At 36.0% G+C, this 22038-nt stretch overlaps 1 protein-coding gene across 1 annotated transcript in view; it reads left to right on the top strand.

Moving 5' to 3' along the window:
* LOC116421025 (collagen alpha-1(III) chain-like) overlaps window positions 1-9669 on the top strand; it is a 53233-nt gene extending 43564 nt beyond the window's left edge. Inside the window, exon 5 of the mRNA XM_031949348.1 lies at window positions 9296-9669. The gene's annotated coding sequence lies outside the window, so the exon portion shown is untranslated. The remainder of the gene's footprint in view (window positions 1-9295) is intronic.
* Window positions 9670-22038: the final 12369 nt, after the last annotated feature.

The raw sequence follows: 22038 nt of genomic DNA, 5'->3' as shown, positions 1-22038 counted from the left end.
TTTTAGCCTCATTTTCCTTAATGGTAAAATGAGAATAATAATATCTACCTGACAAGGCTATTGTGAGGATCAAATGAGATAATAAATGTGTGTGTAAAGCATTTTGCAAACCTTAAAGGATTATGGGAAGGTTAGCTATTATTATTACTATATGTAATGTTCTCTTCTCTAAAATATATTGTTCTCTGGGAGCAGGTTTCTTGGGGGGCTTCTGATGGCAGCCCTCCTTTCAGTTCAGATCAATAATCATCTCAAATGCAGCCAGGTGTTAAAGTCCAGATCCTTCATTGTCTCCTTCAAAATAGCCTGGTTAGCTTTCTTAGAGACCTATCTCTCTCCTTCATTCCGAGAGCTCTTGCCCCTAATCCTTTATCTCTTCCATTTTCAGTCTCTCTTTCTCTGAATGTCTCCAGCCAGCACAAAGGTGGAAGTTGGAATGAATCTGTCTTGCCTCCGAGAGTGGGCTCTTCCTCTAGTGGGCTTGTCCTTCTGACTTGTGAATCTCCTGGACTTGTGAATTCCATACTGAATCCTGCCTCTGAATCTCCTGGAGCTTCAGTGGGCTTGTCCTTTATATGCTCTTTTAGAGGTGTGAACTCTTAAGGGTGTGAAAGGTGTGAACTCTAATGTGTGAACTCTTTTAAAGGTGTGAACTAAGTACATAAGCATTAGATCTTGTTTCAAGTTCTGGCCCATAACAACTATATATAGCCAAACTCATATTGCTGCATCAATGAGTAGCAAGCAGAAGAAACATTTACTTGTTATAACTATTTGAATAGTGGGAGGTGGGAAAAGACCCAGGAGGTGATTGAAACTCCAATATTATGTGAGTGACAAAACCTAAGTGGAACTGTCCAACTCTTGTGTCCTCTCAGTTCATAGTCATAGGACCTTAGATCTAAAGCTGATAGAGATCTAAGGCCATCTAAGTCAATCTCCTCATTTTAAAAAGAAAAAAATTCAGGCCCACAGAGGTGAATTGCCTTGTCTAGGATCATCCAAGTAAGGTCAGAGAAAGGATCTGAATCCAGATCCTTCGATTCTGGAATTAGTGTTCTTTTCACTACATTCAGTAACACCAATTTTTGAAATAATCAGAAATAATTCCCAGATTATAGCTTTCCGTCTACAGATGTCAGACTTAATTAACAAATAACTTTGGGGAAAGGACCCATGATTTCCATTCACACTCAGGTGAAAATATATCTACTAGATAGGAAGATTTTGATAGGGGGAAAATGAAATGGCATAATAGTAATTAGAGGTTAAAAGGAACCTTGAGGAACATCTAATCCTACCTTTTCATTTTACAAATGAGGGAATTTAAACCCAAAAAAGTTCAGTGACTTACCCAATGTCGTTCTGATAATGAGGAAAGCTGGGATTGGAATCCAGATTTCTTGACTCCAAATCCAGTGTTCTTTATACAATCCTATGAAAATGTTATTGCTGAGTTGTTTTGATAGGGTCCTTGGTCCTTGATAGCAGGGACCACAGGAAGGAGCATTAACAAGAAAGGGCCTGAATTACTGTCCAGGTCACTCTTAAGGCAAGCAGGAAAGAGCACTGACAGGATTGTCTCATTAAGTGGACCTTTGGTACAGTAGACCCCTGTTAAATTCCTTGCTTTGACAAAATTACCATGACCCCACATCGTTACCGTTTCCAATCAAAAGGCCAATTTATGATGTCAACCCCTCCCCCCAGGTTATTTTTCTCCCATAAAAGAATTCACTGGTACCAGACTTCTTTCCTAACTTCTTTTAGGATACCAAGTCCTTTTAGGATTAGCTTGCCATCAGTGACATAAAATCTTTGCCACTTGATTTAGAGATGGTCTAAACTTACACATTCTTTTGAGATATCTTGAACACCAGCCCAAAACCCCAATATATTTTTGGGATCCAATCCCCAAATCCCAATATTTAGTGACCCATATGGAGAGAATCCTGGGACCCCAATATATTTTGGGGTTTAGTGTTTCTGCAACCCCTTACCCCATCAGTTTTAGTCATACCCATCTCTTCATGACCCCATTTGTAGTTTTCTTGGCAAAAATAGTGGAGTGATTAGCCATTTTCTTCAACAAATTATTTTATAGATGAGGAAAACTGCGGCAAACACAGGTAACTTGGGTAACACAGGTAATAAGTGTCTGGAACAATTTGCATTCATGTCCTGGAACTCTATCTACTACATCACTCAACTGCTTTACTATAAAAATCCCAAAGGCCTGAAAAGTGGGGAAAAGGAGTCAATTTTAACATGAACAATAGTATAGAAAAAAAATCAAGTTTTGAAAGGCAAAATCTTGTAATTTTAATGAGTTTTACAGCTCATTTCATTGACCCAACCGGTTTTAACAGTGCCTCTTTGTCTATTTAGAAACACATCTACTAGAACATGTCTTTCCTGACTCAAGAGCTACTATTAATCAACAATCCTCTAATAATACTCTAATTACTGAAACTAGTTAGGTTAGCTAGAGAATTAATAAAATTGTTAAGTGCCTCATCGTAGCCTCTCCAGTCTAGGGAGGGCACTTTGTGAAAACCTTGCTCAGTTTCCCAACCTTATGGCTAGGAAAATTCAGGGATTCTTTACAATCAATGCCTTGGTTCTGTGACATGGTCAAGAAGGTTTTTCCCTGTTTCCTTGTCTTTGCTGTACCAAGACTATAATATTTGCAAAACCAAAAACTTAAACATCCCTTTATCAAGATAGCTGAAGGAAAACTCTGAATAGCATCATCTGAAAATTCTCCTTAAAGATTTTCCTGTTGATCACAGTCACAGTTTCAGTTACACAAACCTAAAGAATTTATTACATGTACTAGTTTCATCAAAGTGGCACAATATAAAAAATAAAAAAGTAAAAACTCGCTTATACCAGTATTTAACTTTTTTGTATCATGGCCTCTTTTGACAATGTGATGAACTCTACGGACCTTCTCACAGAACAATGCTTGTAAAAAAAAAAATAATAAGATACATAGAATGAAAAAGGAATCCAATTAGATTGAAATTCAGTTATCAATTATTTTTAAAAGTTCACAAATGCCAGGCTGAGATTTTTTTGCCTGGTATGTTCAGAGAAAAAGAGGAAAAGGGACTAGGACCAGAAGTAGAATGATTTATAGTAGTGAAACACTACTACCATCCCCTCCTCCCCCAAAGGCCCAGAAGACAAAGAAAATTGCCCCAAAGAGATGACTAAAAACCATTACATTGAATTCCCAATCCCTATATTTATGCACACCTGCATTTTTGATTTCCTTCACAAGCTAATTGTACAATATTTCAGAGTCTGATTCTTTTTGTACAGCAAAATAACGTTTTGGTCACGTATACTTATTGTGTATCTAATTTATATTTTAATATATTTAACATCTACTGGTCCCTGCCATCTAGGGGAGGGGGTGGGGGGGTAAGAGGTGAAAAATTGGAACAAGAGGTTTGGCAATTGTTAATGCTGTAAAGTTACCCATGCATATATCCTGTAAATAAAAGGCTATTAAATAAAAAAAAAAAAAGAAAAAAAAAAAAAGAAAATTGCCCCAAAGCTTGAATGTGTACTCTAATGCAGATCTCAGTCACACAGTCAATCAGTAAACATTAGAAACATAATATTTGACATATGTTATACTAAGACAGTGGTTCTCAAACTCTTTTTCTCAGTATCTTTATGGTATTAACAACTATTGAGAATATGTCCAAAGAGTTTTTGTTTATATGGGTTACATAATAGATATTTATAATAAATAGAAAAAAAACTAATTTTGAATTTGTAGACCTTCTGAAAGGATTTCAGAGACCCTCCAGGATTCACTGCACCACACTTTGAGAACCACTGTACTAAGGGATACAAAAAGATACAAGGGATACAAAGGGGATACAAGGGATACAAAAAGAAGCAGAAGGCAGTTCCTGTCCTCAAGGAATTTACAATCTAGTAGAGAAGACATCACACAAACAACTTTGTACAAACAAGCTACATATAGGATAAATTTGTAGATAATCAACATAGGGAAAGCAGATCAAAGAATATTCTGGGATCTATGATATTTAAGTCATTTTTAACTTGGAGGAAACATGAAGAACCAAAGTATCCATTCTAAGTTTCATTTTCCGGTTTGTTTTCAAATTAAACAAATTAAAATGTTGAAGTTATGATATTTAGTTCCCTTGGTTTCATAACTGCTATGTTTGGAGGGACAGGATTTGAATAAAACCAAGTCATTCTCTGGGAAGATTTTCCCACAAAGAAAAAGTAAAGTGCTATTTGAAGATGTGGTGAAGTATGTAACTCGAATCAGATACAGAATCAATGTGGTTCAAACAAATGCCTTCTAATGAATCTTAGTTCAAAATTGTTATTCAGAAAGCCTAACTGGGGAATAAAGGGATGGGATGGAGGCTTCAGTAGCTAATAGCTTTATTAAAATCAGTTACTAACTGCCCAGTTATGTCCCCAGGCAGGCTGGGAGTGAGGCACAGGGTTAAAAAATAATAAAGAGGACAGTTTAAAGACCAGCCCTAATGTTGAGAGTTTAATTATAATGACATTCAGCCAGTCTGAAGTGAACTCATCCCCTTCAAGAGTTAGTTGCCCTACTTCAAAGAAGTGGTTAGTTCCCATAGATACCTAGGTCAAGTAATACTCTGTGGAGTACTTATTCATGATTGAAATGCCTGGTAATGAGTCATTAAAGAGATAGACCTGTTCATTGAAAAAATTGTCTTCAGTATTAATTATGTGATTAGAAGGTAGTAGGAACAACAGCTATTTTTAAAAAGTTGACTTGTAATATTAAGAAAAGATTTGCATAGAAGTCACTGACCCATACTATTACTATGTTTTATAAAGTAGCTATTTATGTTGTCATACCCATACAGAAACTCCATGGGAACAGGATAATAAACATCAATTTAAATTGTGAATCTTTCTCTGTGCTTGGCACAATGCTCTTCACAAAGGACGTGATTGACTAATATTTCAATTGAATTTCATTAAAACAACACAATCAAGATTATACTGTAGAGTTCCTAGTTGGTACAGAATGTGTCTTGAAGTAAAACAGAATTAGAGGTAAAGTATGGGAAACAGTATGTTTTGATGAGAAGAGCACTGGATTTAGAGACAGAGGATTTATATTGGATATATTTATATCACACATACTCACACACACACACACATTCACACAAATTGGTCAGAGGCAAAAACAGACCTAATTAGCTAACTCCTAAGGCTTTTAGTTTAGCCTATTATCTCCTGGGTAGAAATTTAAAATAAAGGCTGCCTAATGATAAAGTTCATGAATAAGACAAAGAGCAAGAAGTTGCTGAGGAATCTCTAGTAACTTTCCCACCTTGCAAGGAAGCTCAAAACCACTGAGTCACGTAGTTTTCATAACATCTGACCTCCAATTCATCAAGAATCCTCACACTTGCATGAATCAGCACCCAGTCTCTAGATCCAGGCTCCTCCCTTCCCCTCTGCCTGGTCCTGCTAGAACCAGATAAGAACCCTACAAAAACTCCCCACCAAACTCTACTGGTGGGGTAGATGCCCCAGTTTTTCTGGGGCCCTGAGGAGATGGGAAATCTAAGTCCAACAAAGATCACAGCAGAATTCCCTGTGTCCGTCTTTCATTTTGTGGGCATCTCTCTTTCTTTACTGCCTGGTGTTTGGCTTTGCTAAGAATGCATTAAGATTCTCACCATGCGGATTCTACTAAATTTACAATGTTCCTTTTCAGTATGGGGATCCCTTTGGCATTGTGATGAAAATGATAGATTTCTCAGAATATTTTTAAGTGCCTAAAATGAAATACATAAGATTATCAAGGAAACAAATCATATTGAGACATGGTGATCAAAATGTTTTTTAAAATAAGTTTATACATGCCTGTTTCAGAAACCCTCTGTAAAGAAACTCGGTTTTCCCTAAGTAGGAGACAGGGCTTGGATTGTAAGAGAACCTGATAGTCTAAGCCTTGTGAATATGGAGATAGAGTAGAGGTCCCCTACTCTTGGCAAAATCTTAGTTATTTGCATTCCAGATTCTTCAAATTTTGTTTAGGAACTTTAATCCTGAAAGCTTAATGAATTAAAATTCTATTTAATTCATTAAGATTAAGTACCTGGTCTGGGCAAGGTACTAAACTAGATTCTGCGAGTACAGAAACAAAAGTAATCCTAAAGAAGTTTAAATATTAAGAGAGGCAATCAACACTACTTAGAGAAGTAAATACAAAATAAATGAGAAGTAACTGGGGAGAGAGTTTAAGAGGCAAAGAAGGAAAGGGTGAGGAGCCTGGGGATAAAGATAAAGGATTAGAGATAACACTTGAGCTGTGTCTCAAAGGGAACTAGAATTCTGAGGGCTTTTATCCTTGTAAAAATGTAAATACATCCATCAACAATTTAGAATCAGCAAGCTTCTGATCTTTCCCTGGAAGATGGATTTTAAGGGAATGAGTTCCAAAGCACTATTCTATGGGATAAAAAAGAGAGAGGGTTGGAGAGGTAGTAGGAATAGGGGAGAAAGAGCAGGTGAAGAACCTGGAAACCACATGCTTAGGAGAAACTTCTACTTTAAAAGTATTCTAGTGCCCAACTAGGTGACCCTAGAGGACACTGTCTAAGTCAACCAGTCTCAGGGTGAGCAGAGTCAGTAACTTAAAGAAATCCCCAGAAGTTCCCTGCAATTGAGCTCCAAGTGGGTTATCGAGGTTGGCCTTGAGTGAAAGTCCTGCTGTGGTCACTCAGGATGAGGACATTGTTTGATCACCTTCAACTGGCCCCATTGTTGATGTCAGCAAGTTCATTATCAGCAATTGATCTTTGTACTTACTCTGACCCTAACTGCAGTGGGAATCAAAAAAAGACCTAAGAGGAACTATGTTCTTACTCTTAAGCCACAGAAAAGGGCAAAATGGGCTATTATTTGGGGCCACATACAGAATGTTTCAGGAACTAAGCAGCTTTTCAGGGAAAAGTGACTCATGGAGGGAAATTTCTTTCATAAATTCCTTTTCATATATGTTGTCTCCCCAAATAGAGGACAAGGACTATTTCATTTTATTTTTTTAACTTACAAGTAATAGTCACATAATTCTTGTTGATTCACTGAAAAGGGACTGGAAGCTATTGTTAAAAAAAATCTTATAGAATTTTAATAAAACAGGAATAATTTGGTATTTGCATCTTTATACATTATTAGGTTTTTATTTTATTTTAATGTTTGTTTTTATTGATGGTTTCCTAATTTCCAATTTTAAAAATTGCTTGAAATTCTCAGTTCAGCACTTTAACATATACTACTAACAGTGGAATTTCCTCCCCTTATTTGATAGAAAAACAATATATAAGCAAAATAAATGCACTCCTCATTATGAAGTGTAAACAATTCTCTGATAGTAACAAGAAAGGAATAGTTGAGCAACAAGGTTGGCCACAATTTAATGGCTAGCCCTTTTAGAGTTTCAGAATTGGAAGCACTTGTGGAGAAGATCATTGTGCCTATTTCAAAGGGCAGCAACAAGGGGAATGGATTTTCTCTCCTACTCTGAACTCTAGTTCCCATTAGTTATATCATCAGAGGTACTGAAGATTGAATCCAGTGGGGACAGAGAAATGCTGCAGACAGACACAAGAGGAAAACAGCCTTATGGAATATGATTCTTGGCAATAGGGTCAGTTTGTAGAAAAGAAAAGATTTTAGGAAACCAACAAGAGGCTGTATGAAGAGGAAGAACTTCCAGTTCCTGAATTACCAAGACTTATGAGTCTCCTTTGCCACAAAAATATCCGACACATGCTCCTCACATACTGTAATTATGTAATTATGAATATACTCTTTCCATTGCTGCTGTGTGTATTCGTGGGAGAATTTGCCCCAGATTTATGGTAGGAATGTTTTGTCACAATTGTTCTTACTATGCCATCTTAGAAAATGCCTTTGTTTGGTAAAAGCTAAATGAGTTTACTGGCTGATAGTGAGAAGCTCAGTAGATAGGGTTCTCTACAAGATGTCTCCTAGAACTTGAAGGCCACCATTCCTCTGGGAACCCAACCTGTGAGTTTTAGTTCAAATTTCAGGAGTAGTCCAAAAGGGGTATTATTTATTAAGTACCTCCTCTGGGCCAAGCACTATGTTAAGGGCTGAGAATACAAAGACAAAACCAAAAAATGTCTATAAATATGTAAGATGAATGTTTTTGGATTACAAATAAAAATTAAATGAAAAATAGCAACAAAGATGGACCATTATAATGGCATGAGGATGACTATAGGTTCTTGAAGATTACACCAAACTCTGCAAACACTGACTTTAAGGATGGATTCAGAAAATGATCCAAGTCTACTTTCCAAGAATAAGTCTATTTAAATGTCAAGAGGCATGAGTAGCCAGTAAATATAAAATATGTAGAAAGCAAATAACAAGTAATTTAGATGGAATTGGGGGAAATTATTAACAGGAACAATAGGAGAAGCATAATGGGATACAGTACTTGAATCTATCCCAGAATGGGAGTAGAGGGTAGGAAGGGGATTCCAAGAGGTTGGGATAAGACCAGTTGAGCCCTTTTAAAAATTTCTTTTTCTTAATTCATGCATTCAGCAAACATTTAAGTGTCTATCATGTATAAGTCTATCGTTTTTGTTCATTTGTATGCAAATATTCCAGAGGTTAAATTGTTCCATATTTGAAGAGATAACCTTTGGTTCTGAAATCCCTCTTTTCTTCCTGGAAATACCCCTGTTTTACTCTTTTGGGTCTCCCCTTCAGATTGTCAAGATATACAGCTAGAAAATGATAGGGATGGTTATCCAAATAGAAATTATTTCCTGTCCCAAACAGAACACTATTATAGTAATTTTTGATTAATCATAACATTTAATAATTAATAATAATACATATAATAATAAATGCATGGTTGAACTAGATAACTTTGTTAGCCTAGATAACAAAGTTATCTAGTTCAACCATGCATTTATTATTATATAAAGTTCCTTGCCACACAATATTCAATTCTATCCTATTCTAATTTACACTTTGAACAATCTTCTAGAATTATTGCTCTTTTGTTAAAGCAGGGGGTTGGGATTTGGAGATTTATTTGCTCCTGGCTTTAAAAAAGTCAGGTTTACCTTTATGCCTCAGTTTTCTCTAAGACAATTGTTAACCTGAGGTTTATGGATAGGTTTTGGGAAGCCTGGGAACTTCAATGGTAAGAAAAAAAATCAAACCTTTAACTGAAATTTAGCATTTCCTTCAATTTTTTAAGAACATTATTTCAAGAAGAGCGCTATGGGTTTCACCCAAGACTACCAAAGAGATTTGTGACACAAATAAGATTAAGGACTCCTGCTCTAAGCCTAGAAATACTTCTGCCTCAGAGGTCTGGGAAGCTCGAGATGGTAAGTTTTTTGAGTGCCTCAGATAAAAAGAACCTAATGAAAAATAAATAACTGTTCTTTTTGTGATGTTTTATAGGAACCAGTCACACAGTATGTGACCTTTAGATATTCTTAGCAGGATATTGGCTCTCTGGTCTCTGAGCGATTAGCTTCAATGCATCAACTTTCTATAGATCATGACTTTGATACAAAGGGAAAGGGGCTTCTTTTATTCTCATTCAACTTTTCTTCTCTCACTATGGTCAGAATGTTTTGTACCTGGCATGTCTGTTTGTTTAAATCATGAAATGATTAGCAATTTTTCATTCACTCATTCATTCAATGCCTATAAAATACTTTCCTGGAGAAAAAGACTCCAACTGTTGTTAAAAAAAAAAATGCTATTTTCAGGTGATTTAGTTTTGGATGTTAAACGAATATTAAGTAGGCAAAAGAGATGTGGAGGATTACTCCTTTATCTTTGAGGCATAAGTCTCTTTAAAATTTAAATTTCATTTAAAAATATTTTATTGATGCATTTTATATTCATATCAGTCATTTTTATAAAATGTCTTGTCCCATTGAGTTTTCCCTTTAATTTATTTTAAAAAACATTTATTATACATTTTTTTTTACTTTATTAGACACTGTGCTAAGCACTAGGGATTACAAGTATAGTCACTGCCCTCAGTTTACATTTAAAAATTTTTTTAATGATTTTTATAAAGCTTTTTATTTTCAAAATATGTGCATAGATAGTTTTCAACATTCACCCTTGCAAAACCTTGTGTTCCAAATTTTTTTCCCTCCCTTCCCTCCAACTCCCCACATGACAAGTAATCCAATATATGTTAAACATGTGCAATTCCTCTATACATATTTCCACAACCATCATGTTGCACAAGAAAAATCAGAAAAAAAAAAAGAAAAAGAAAACAAAAAGCAAACAAACAACAAAAAAAGTGAAAATACCATGTTGTGATTCACACTCAGTCCCCACAATCCTCCCTCTGGGTGTAGATGACTCTCTCCATCAGAAGACCATTGGAACTGGCCTGAATCATCTCATTTTTGAAAAGAGCCACATTCATCAGAATTGATCATTGTATAATCTTGTTACCGTGTTGATTGTTCTCTTATTTTACTCACTTCACTTAGCATCAGTTCATGTAAGTCTCTTCAGGCTTCTCTGAAATTGTCCAAGCAGTTTACATTTTAATGGAAGAGAAAACATACACGGAATGGTGATGGTACTAATCTTTGACTGTAGATTTTCAGGCATTAGTGATAGAGGCATTTCTATAAAAGGGAACCCTAGTAATCACATTCCACAAGGCTATTTTATCTGTATTTAGAACTGCCAAATACCTTAGAGATCAACTAGTTCAAATTCTTCTTTTTACAGATAAACCCAAAGAGGAGAAATTACTAAATTTGCATATAAAGTTGACTTTAAATAGGAGAGCATTATCTAATGCTAATCAAACATTAGATAGGCTGATGCAAAAACAAACAAAAAACTAGCATCTAGCTTTAAAAAAATTAAAAAATAAAATGTGCCAAGAAGGATCACCTAAAGTCAGGTATGTACTCATCTCACTGTAAGGAAAACATGGGAAGGCTGGGACTTTGAAAAGGATTATGATTGAAGTGAACTGACTGGGGAGAGAGGAAGACCTTTGTGATCCATTTGCCCTGGCAAAAGGCACCCCCTTCCATTGCCAATGCTCAACAACAACTGAGGATATCAAATGACCTGCTGAAACCCAAGAAAATATTAACTGGGCTACCTGGCAGCTTATTGCTTCTCCCTACCCCGTGGACACAGCATGGACAGGATTAGTTTGCAGTTGAGAATTAAGGGGGACAAAGAAAATTATACTTTTTTTTTCTACTTTCCAGGGAGTGAAGGAAGAAGGAACATCTGGGAACAACCTTGTATAATGTTTCCCATCACAAATCAGTAAAATTTTTCTTTTGACTGGTAAAATAACTAACGTATCTATCTTGGACTGCTTGGCTTTTCCAAGGGAAGACTTTGGCTTGGGGGGAAAGGAAGTAGCATGTTCTAATGACTTAGAACCCTAGGCACTAGTGAGGAACAGGGAGCTAAGAGTGAGAGGAAGAAGACCAAAGAAAAAGAAAGTTAAAAAAAAACAATTTATAGACTTTAGGAAGTGAGGACCTTTAACAATAAAAATAATTTGCCATGAAGAACAAGTTGAGAAATGCTATCTAGTGTATCTGATACTAATGGAAATTTCTACCACAACAGGACCTACCCTGATGTGATTTTTTCCCCTCTCTCTCAGCAGGAGGAATGGGGGAGGGTTGGTTGTCAGATTAAAAATAAAAATCCATCCCTATCATCATTTCTAGTCCCTGGCTGAAATCTGGAATTCTGTCAGTGCTTCATCTCTTTAGTTTAAGACTTTGATTCCTTTTAAAAACAAATCTCCTTCAAAGGGAGACATATCTTCATTGATATGTCCCTAAACCTTAGTGAGGATTCCATCATAAGGGATTGGGAAAACAATAAGGGAGAATATTTTAACACAGGTCAGGGACCTGGAAAGAGGAAAAGAGGATAAACCAGCTTCTTCATAGTTTTACCCTGGACCAGCTCTGTTGGTAACAATAATTCAAGGACTCAAATCTAAAAATGACTCCAAACAACTTGCTCAGTGCTTTGTTATTGTCAAGGCTGGTTGGAAGGAGAGACAAGAAAGTTATTGATTTATAGAACAATATGTGGACTTGTTCTTTTGTTATCATCAGGGATGGTAGAATGAAGGAGAGACATGGAAAGTTAATGTTTTATAGTACAGTACACAGGGTTGTGGGAAGCCAGGTGGTGCAGTGGATAGTGCACTGGACCTGGAGTCAGATAGATCTGAATTCAAATTTGGCTTCAGGCAATTGCTAGTTGTATGAACAGACAAGTCACCAATCCTTATTTGCTTCAAGTCCTCATCTGAAAAAAGGGTTCACACTAGAGAAGGAAATGGCCAACTCTTGTAATATCTTTGGCAAGAAAATGCCATGGATTTTGTTCATGGGGTCACATGAGTTGGACAAGATTAAATAATAACAACATGAATTTATATGAGAGAATTTTAATTTGTTTTGCTTGTTTTTAAAGAAAACAGAATAGAATAATTTTCTTAGAATAAATAAACTCAAGGATGTTAACTGTCCTTGTGGAAAGTTACTTAAGTTTCAGGTGAAACCAAAATAGGAATAATAATTCACATAATATAAAGGAATGTGTTCAGGCATTCTCTGTTCTCCCTGGAATCCGCTAGAAGATTGTGCATGAATTCACAGTGTAGAAGCCTCCGAGTATGGAGAGGTCTTGAAAAGTTAGGAGAGGTATCAGGAGCCTGAGGAGAATGAGAGAGAAAAGAAGCTAGGAGAAAGGATGGTGAGCACAATAGCTCTTTGAACCAGTCTTAGAAAATATCTAATAGAAGTCAGCAGTGGGGAGCCAGGAATGTGGAGTAGCTAAGATTTCTATAATTATTTGTAGGGAACACCAGAAGCCCAACAACTCCAAAAAGCTTAATTGTTTCTCATTTTTCCTTCTAATGTTCTTTTCTTTTCTTTTTTAAAATAAATGTTATTTATCAATGGCTTCCACCCACTCATAATCCAATAGAATTTTCCTTTGAAACAAATAAGTGCAATCAAGAAAAACAAATAAACATTGCCCAAGTCTGAAAAGATTTGCTTTATTCAGAACTATATGTTCTATCAACCATCAGTGTTCTAAAATCAGGAGGGACCACTCCATTGAAGGGAGTTCTTTCAGTATCATTTTCCTTTATATTATGGTTATCATTTTTAAAGTTGTTTTCCTGGCTCAACTTACTTCACTCTGCAACAGTTCATGCAAGTTTTCCCAAGTTTCTCTGAATTCTTCATATTGAATATTTCTTTTTTTTAATATAGCTTTTTATTTACAAGATATATGCATGGGTAATTTTTCAGCATTGACCCTTGCAAAACCTTTTGTTCCAATTTTTCCCCTCCTTCCCCTTAACCCCTCCCCCAGATGGCAGGTTGACCAATACATGTTAAATATGTTAAAGTATAAGTTAAATACAATATATGTATACATGTCCAAACAGTTATTTTGCTGTACAAAAAGAATCGGACTTTGAAATAGTATACAATTAACCTGTGAAGGAAATAAAAAATACAGGTCATAAATAGAGGGATTGGGAATTCTATGTAGTGGTTTATAGTCATCTCCCAGACATATTGAATATTTCTTATGCATGATGAGTTTTCCCACAGGATCATGATAGATGATTAGGGTGAGAGTGATGAATGTGTAAGGAGTTAAGGTTTCTTCTCTATTGTTAATTTATTGGGTCTTTAATTTGTTTGAGTTCTTGGTGATCTAAGTTATGGAGGCAGAGGAAATGGCTTTATCTGTTGTGTATAATTCCTATTTTAGAGAGATTTTAAGAGGTCATGAAGATAAAAAAAAATGTCTAGTCCTCTATCACGTGATTAGGAAGTCAAGGAGAATTTCATGCAAATATGTTCAAGGCCCTAGTTACCAAAGATACCAGGAGATACTCACCAATCAGATCACAGGGGTGAGGAAAAGTGCATTGGTGAATTATTGTGATTTATTCTGAATTTAAATTCTCATTTTCCAGGCCTATAAGGAGAAAGCTAGGATATAGGTGGCTGACTGCAGTACTGATCCCAAGATTTAACTTGGAATTATTTTTTAAAAATTTAAATCCCTTATTATGTTGTAAAAAATTACCCTTGCATATGTACTGTCAATAAAAAGTTATAATAAAAAAATTTAAATCCCTTGTCTAATTATAATCTGTGCCCAGAGTTCTCCAAAGCGTTAGTGTTCTCATGGACTCTGTCTAATCCTGAGGACTGACTTCCAAAGGGTCAGTTTTCTCATTTGACTCATAGCTCCTACTTACTGCTTAGAGTCCAGAAGTTCTCAATATAAAGTTTAGATACAACTAATATCTAAGTTTTTCCAAATGTAGGTAGCAAAATCTCAGCTTGTAGGCATTCAAAAAAGCAAGGTATAAAGGACAATCTTTATCACTCCCTTAAGAAAAGGCAGAAATGGGATTCACAAAAGATTCCCAGGAGCTTACAAACAAATATAAGAACATAAAAAGTACTCAAGTGACACTTAAACTTCCTGAAGGGAACTAAGCTTGAGGCTTTTACCAGAGAAACCCATTGATGTTCTATTGTAAGGATTCTTAACCATTTTTTGCTATTACATCTTTTTGATAATCTTGTGGAGTGTATGGATCCCCTCTTAGGATAATGTTATTAAATGCATACATTTTAAAAGGATTACAGAAGAAATCAATTATATTGAAGTAGTCATCAATTTTTTTAAAAAGCCAAAATAAATTCACAGATGGTCTTCTAGTGAGTCTATCTTTGCAGAAAGGTCCTTTATAACTCCTCCAAGATTCATGGTAACAAAAGATAAGTGTGCTTTGGGATGTTCCAGACAATTAACCCCTCTCCCATAGGAATCATACAATATTGATAACTTAGTGTAATAGTAGAGGCTAGAAAAATCCAGATTTCTTGCTTCACCATGATGTGATTTAGTCCCTTAGCATTCCCCTCCTGCCCTTATTCCTGATTTTGTGGACTTCAGACCCATGCCTCCTAGATGCTACCTTATCCTGGAAAGTTACTCAGTACTTGCGGTCTCCTTGCCTTGGAACAACCTATGGCCAGCTCATCTTAGAATATCCTGCCCCTATTCCTTTCCATTGATGAGCTCCTCCTGGAGCCTTCATTTGTGTAGAGGTCCAAAACAGTCTACTTTTCTTCTTTTCCTAGCCCTATTCCATCACTTTCTGCCCATCAGAGCCATGTTCTCACAAGCAGTGTATTTACCCATTCCCCACTCTTCAGTTCCCTTTTATTTTTTGTCTTCCCCCTATAGAATAAAAGATTCTAAAGGAAAAGGACTATCTCTTTTCTTGTATTTATATCTCCAGTGCTTAGCATAGTGTCAGGCACATAATAAGCACTTAATAAGTGGTTTTTTCCTTTCCTTCCCTTAGTTATGAGGACCAAATTTCCTTCCTGTATAGAATGGTTCTTAATGTGTGGTCCATGGATTTTAGGCAGGATTAATGAGTGAGATAGAGATAGTGATCCAAAAAAAAAAAAAAGAATTAAAAAGATATAAAAAAGAACAAAAAGATAATAAGAAAAGCATAGCAATGAAATGTTAAAAAAAACGGAAGGAAGTTTAGAAAGGAAACAGACAAGTTAGGCAATGTTAATACTATCATATTTCATTTCATATACACATAAAACAAGATGTAGATAATAATAGATTCATGTTTTCAAATGTAATCCTCTTTTTTCTGTTCTTCACATATTGAAATACTGATATTTGTTAAATTCATAATAAAAAGAAAACATTAGAATATCATTGTTTCATAAGTAACAAGGAATATGAAGAATTTAGAGAATCATGGAAAAATTTATATGAACCAATGCAGAGTGAAGTGAGCAGAAGAATCAAGACATATATTGACTAAAATTATATAAATTAAAAGTACAATAAGATGAAACTGGTAGTTATAAGGTCCAATCTTGGAATTGGAGATGAGAAGAAAAATGTATACTATGTTCCTTTTGTGTCTCATGCAATTGTGTTAGAACATGCATGTTACATGTGCTGTCAGACTTGGTAGATGGAGGGGGCAATCCATTAATAACTATGATAAAAAAATAAAAGACATCAATGTAAACACACACACACACACACACACACACCCAAAATATAGCCCCAATCCTTAAGAATTTATAATCCATTTGGTGTTTTAGGCTAGAATAATGATAGAAATGAGGAAGTTAATTCCCTATACTTCTACAATTCCAGCCAGGATTATGGGAAGCTGACTTGGGGAAATCTGAGTTCCCTTTGTTCCCAGGTAGAGAGATCTAGAACCCAGGTATGGGTCCTTTGAACAAGAAGAGGTTTTATATAATGATTAATGATTTGGGGTGAGGAAAGGCAATGGGGTTAAGTGAGTGCTCAGGGTCACACTGCCAGTAAGTGTCAGAGGCTCCTGACTCCAGGAGTAAGTGCTCTATCCACAGCACCTAGCTGTCAGCTCTAAGAGCAAGTGGGCTCTCAAGACCTCCAAGAACATACTTTCTTTTTGCTCCTATTCTCCTTACAGAAGATTTTTTTGGCTTCCTCTTTTTTTTCCCTTGTTGTGGGCTTCTACTGGTTTGAAGACAGTTGGGATGTTTGAATATGTTTTAGAGATTCTAGAGTGATCCATTGCAGGGATGGGGAATCTCTGCCAGAACAATGAGAAAAACAAGATAGATAAATAAGAAATAATAAGATCTAAGTGCCAAGATGGGCTAAATGTATAACCTCTAACGCCTTGGAAGTTTAAAGAAAGCACAAATCACTATGGGCTGAATGGAGTGGTCAGAGCAGAAGTAAGATTTCTATCTGGGTCTTGCAAAATAAAAGGGCAGTATTTTGAAGCTTCCAGGGGAAAAAGTTGCACTTTTCCCTACCTCCAATTAAAGATGAGGAATCATATTATGAAAACAACAACAGCAACAAATACTCTCTACTGACTAATGTCCAGCTCCCTATTTCTAGAGAGATCACAGAGACTGACCTGAGGTCAGATCAGAGCTATTTGCAATGGGGTATGGGAAATGAGCCAGCATTTCCTGTGACAGCAAAGAAAGAATGTTGATGGACTTGGCAGTCGTCCATTCTTGTGGTTAAAATTGTTCAGGTCTCACGGGGGACATGTTGTTCTCTAACTTTTTTTCGTTTATTGCTTGCTAAATTCCTGAGATGTAGCTGGTGCTACATAAAATATAGATAGTCACAGTCACTGTTCTTGGAGAACTTAATGTCTATTAAATGAGCCTAAATGTTCCTAATAGGATCAGCCTTAGTCATAACTGCAGGGAATTACACAGGGCAAAGTAAGGATCTCCCAACCTTGCAGAAAATGTCAGTGTCTGAAATGCCACAATTAAAGATTCTCTTCTTTGAATTGAGGTCATTTTGCTCATAGGGGCAGCAGCTGGGTGGTACAGTGGGTAGAATGCCAGACCTGGAGTCAGGAAGCCTCATCTTCCTGAGTCCACTTCTAGCCTCAGACACTTCCTAGCTGTTTGACTCTGGGCAATTCACTAAACCTTTTTTGCCTCAGTTTTCTCATCTGTAAAATGAGTTGGAGAAGAAAATGGCAAACTGCTTCAGTATCTCTGCCAAAAAAAAAAAAAAAAAAACACCTCACATGAGGAAACAGAAAGTCAGCCATGACTGAAATGACTGAATAACAATCTCTTAACTTCAGTAGATTGTCAGTTAATGCATACTTTTCCTATTACAGCAAACAAATGGTGGAATTGTAGGATATGAAACAAGACACAAGTTTCAGGCATGGTTAGTATGTTTTGTTTTGTTCAATTACTTTGTTACAAAGGCAGATTCTTTTGGGAGCGGGAAAGTTATCAGGAAAAGATAGTGATGTAAAAGAGAACATTAAAAAAATTTAATGACATGAAATAAAATTCAAACACCCCAAAGTGTTAAACACTGAAAAGTTATGTCATTAACACCTGATTTAATTACCATTTTAGCAGGTACTCCCTCTACATCTGTGGAACTTAACCCTTTCTCATCCATGTCCTTCTATAAATCCTTCAAAGAAGAAACACCAAATGCATTAGAATTCTTCTTATATTTATAGGGACCAGTTCAGGATTTGAGCTATTCATCAGTTATCTATCTCTTATCATTCATTCACAATACTATTAACTTCCTTTTCTGGTCATATAAGTATTTTATGAAGTCTTTTATATCCCACCTTAATTGTAGGGCCATGAAAATATGATCTATGGTAGAAAAATTGTCCAAGAAAGTCTTGGCTGTTCCCTTCTCATATTTTCTTCAGTCATATCCAATTCTCTGAGATCCCATTTGGGATTTTCTTGGCAAAGGTATTGGAGTGCTTTGCCATTTCCTTCTCCAATTCATTTTATAGATGAAGAAACTGAGGTAAATAGGGTAAGTGACTTGCCTAGGGTCACTCAAATGGTTAATGTCTGAGATGAGCTCTATTCCTGTTCTATTCATTGCATCAACCAGCTGCCCCTTATTTTCTTTGTGGATATCCTCATTCATCAAAGATAGTTGTTTATCATTTACTATGTGCCCAGGCACTACAGTGAGTGCTGGAAATACAAAGAAAAGGCAAAAACAGCTCCTGCCTTCAAAGAGCTAACGTGAATGAAGGACATGTGGACAATAAAATAAACAAACAAATAAATAAATAAATAGATGGAAGGAAACCTTAGACTGGAGGATACCTACCAGGAGCTAGGAAATGCAGAAGGTGGCTTTTGAGAGGAACTTTGAAGGTAACTAAGACTTCTAAGAGGCAGAAGGTAATAAGAAGGTCTTTCTAATCAATATGTTCTACAGATAAGAAAGGAGACATTTGTATCAGCAGCTGCTGATGTCTTCTTGATTAAATTTTGAAGTAATCTATAGTACCTATCTCATAAGATTGTTCTGAGTTGCAAACACGATCATATATCATATGTGCTAAAACATTTTATAAACTTCAAAATCCCATGTAAATTTTAACTATTGTCATAAATGTTTGTGGTTTCCAGTCCATTTGGGTGCTAGCTCATGCTACAGACTCATTTTCTCTTCCAACATTTTATGATATTTTGTGAAATCATATAGATGGTTAAAATCTCCTATCATCTTTCTTAAAATTTCTTTTTTTGTAAATTTTAAAATTTATTTTAAACTTAAATATAAAATAAGAAAAAATTAAACATATACAGCAGAACATAAGAAAAGATTCAATATAAAACAATAAATTTCCATTTCAAGAAAATCTATATAAAAATATTGCACATTGTTTTCAAAGTTGCCCAGCTTTTTTTACTTTCTTTGAAGTTTTCTTTTGTTTTCTGCTGTGCAGAAAATTTTATTTTCTTTATAATGTCTTTTAAAAGATCCTTTACTCTAAATCCATGTTGCCTTTGACTGTAAAGAGGTCAAGTGTTTGCTGCCTGAAAGACCTAATAGCTTCCTTTTTGTGGTGATCATTCTATATTGCTTAAATGAATGAATGGGTGGATGAATGGATGGATGAAAAAGCATTTGTTAAGTGCTTCTTATGTGCCAAGCTGAGGATACAGCAGAGAAAGCTAGTCAGTCAACTCTCCAGGAGCTCATACTAATTGGTAGAGAAAACACATGCAAGAAAATTCTGTTACAGAGCAGATGGAAAGACCTGGAAGTCTTAAGGTTTCTTCAGTGAGGCAGATGGCAAATCCCAAAGTCTTTGGTTTCTAACATGGTAAAGATGACAATACAGGCAGCCTGTGAGTAATAAAGATAGGGAATCTGGCAAGGCTTGGAAGATGCAGTGGCAGGGCAAATAGAGGAGAAAAGGGGCTCCTCTATCTCATTTGGAAAGTGGAGTCACTGACTTCTATCTCATTCAAACCCAGTGTACTATTGAGTAGCCAAGGCCAGGAAGAAAGCAAGGGGGATAGAGCATCTTTAATCAAGATATTTCTTCTTACTAACCATCAACATCTTTACTTCTGTCTGTTTCCCTCTTTCCATATAACACTCAGAATCCTTTAGTGCTATCCCTTCAGTGAACCCCCAGGATATTCTATAATCAGCATTCACTAAAAATCACAACCCATAAGTCCCTACTAATGGGTTAATTTTACCAGACCACCAGAGGATCCTATTCTAAGCAAAAGACATTAATTAAACTACTTAGCAAATAAGATGATAAGAAAAATTCACCCTCAAATACACATAGGTTACACTGTCCCACAGATTACTATACCATCAATGGAATAAGATACACACACAAAAACACATATGATCATAGACACAGAGAGCAACACATGGGGCCAGGGCACCCAGATAGCCAGCGCCACTCATACCTCTGCTTTTGAATATCTCTCTTTATGTTCTCTCATGATGTCCACAACCCTGCTCTCCCCTGGACATGATGTCTCCATTCTCTTTCAGGAGGATCATTTCTATTGTGCATTGGGTACTTGCTAGTCTCTAAACAGTCTGTTTTGTTTTCCAAACTACCATAAACTGGACATCAGCTATATTCAGGCTCTTAATTATGAACTATTTACTGTTTTCTTATACCATATATTGGGAGTCAATGGCTAAAAGGCCTCCCCTTGACAAAAATCAAACTTTTAATGAATAGCTAAGGAATACAAGTGAAAAAATCAGCAAAATTTATATCAGGATGAGATGAAATCTGGTTTTTTGCTCAGTCTTCTGGTGCAACTTCATGTTCTTAGTTCTAGTCAACAGTCAAATTTGGGGTAAAATTTAAAATTAGAACTGGGGGCAACATGCCTCCAGCACAATTTCTTTCTTCCTCTCAAATAAAATATTAAAAACTCTCTAATCTCTATCTTGCCTCAGTTTTTCTATCATTATAATAGAACATAGTGAAAGTATGCAACTACATAGTATGTTTCATCAAGAACAATGTCTAAGGATGAATTAGCTAATACAATTCCTGTAAGTCTTCCAATTGGGAATAGGAAAATGAAGCCTGGACCTCATAGCATGGGAACAGAGAACTTGAGGAAGGGAAAAGATTAATTTTAGAGCACTGTCCTTTGCCAGTGAGGGCCATATTTAGGGAATGGGGTACCAGGAAGAGAAAGAGGCACAAAAAAGGAGATAGGAAGATGTTAAAAATAAAGTTCACCTTCCTAATTTTCCAGAATGTCAATCTTTCTTAACCCTTCTTCAATTCCACACAAGATGAATCTGTTGCAGATACCCATGAAGGTATTTCCCTCCTGATGATTTTCTTGTTTGTTTTTAGGGGCCAGAGGAGGTAGAGAGAAAAGAGTATTATTTCTTTTTTACATTCCAATGGATGCCACACCTCAAGTGGAATGAAGGTCAAACTCTGTAGACACTCCTTACCTACCCAGCCATCTGAGTTCAAACGCTGACTTAAAATAAAAGGGAGATGAGGGAAATCGGAGGAATGGAAAGAAATAGAGAGTGATTTCTTGAACAATTTTCAAAGCCCCATGCCTGAAATCTTTCCTCTTCTCCTTGACCAATACATGAAGAGTATCATTTTGGTCTTGGGGCAGACGTGGCAGGTGATCGCTATGCTGGTACTAACAAAGTCTTTGGCAATGATCAGGTAACCATGATCTTGCAGTATAAAGTGAGCAGTTAGGCAAAGCTGAGATACAGAATAAATGTAATGAAATAGTTTAGGTTAGCAGCTTAATAAACTCCCAAAACTTCCCATTTCTATATCTCCATGGAAGTAGGACTGTTTATCTCAGGGCAAGTTAAGTATGTCCTAGACTGTGTATGAGTAGCAGAAGCTACCCTTTGAGAGAATGTCATCTTAATTAGAAAACAAACTCAATTTCTATAAATAATGCAGAAACCATTTTTTGTGACATAGCATTAATCAGATTTGGCCTGATACCCCAAACATCTAATTAATATACATCCTACTTCTCTTTTCTCCCCAAACTTTAAATCTTTTAAGAGTCAAGTAACCAGGAA

The sequence above is a fragment of the Sarcophilus harrisii genome, chromosome 2, assembly GCF_902635505.1.
Source record: "Sarcophilus harrisii chromosome 2, mSarHar1.11, whole genome shotgun sequence".
NCBI classification, from domain to species: Eukaryota; Metazoa; Chordata; class Mammalia; order Dasyuromorphia; family Dasyuridae; genus Sarcophilus; species Sarcophilus harrisii.
Note: the sequence above shows the minus strand (reverse complement) of the source record. Positions and strands in the feature narration are given on the sequence as shown.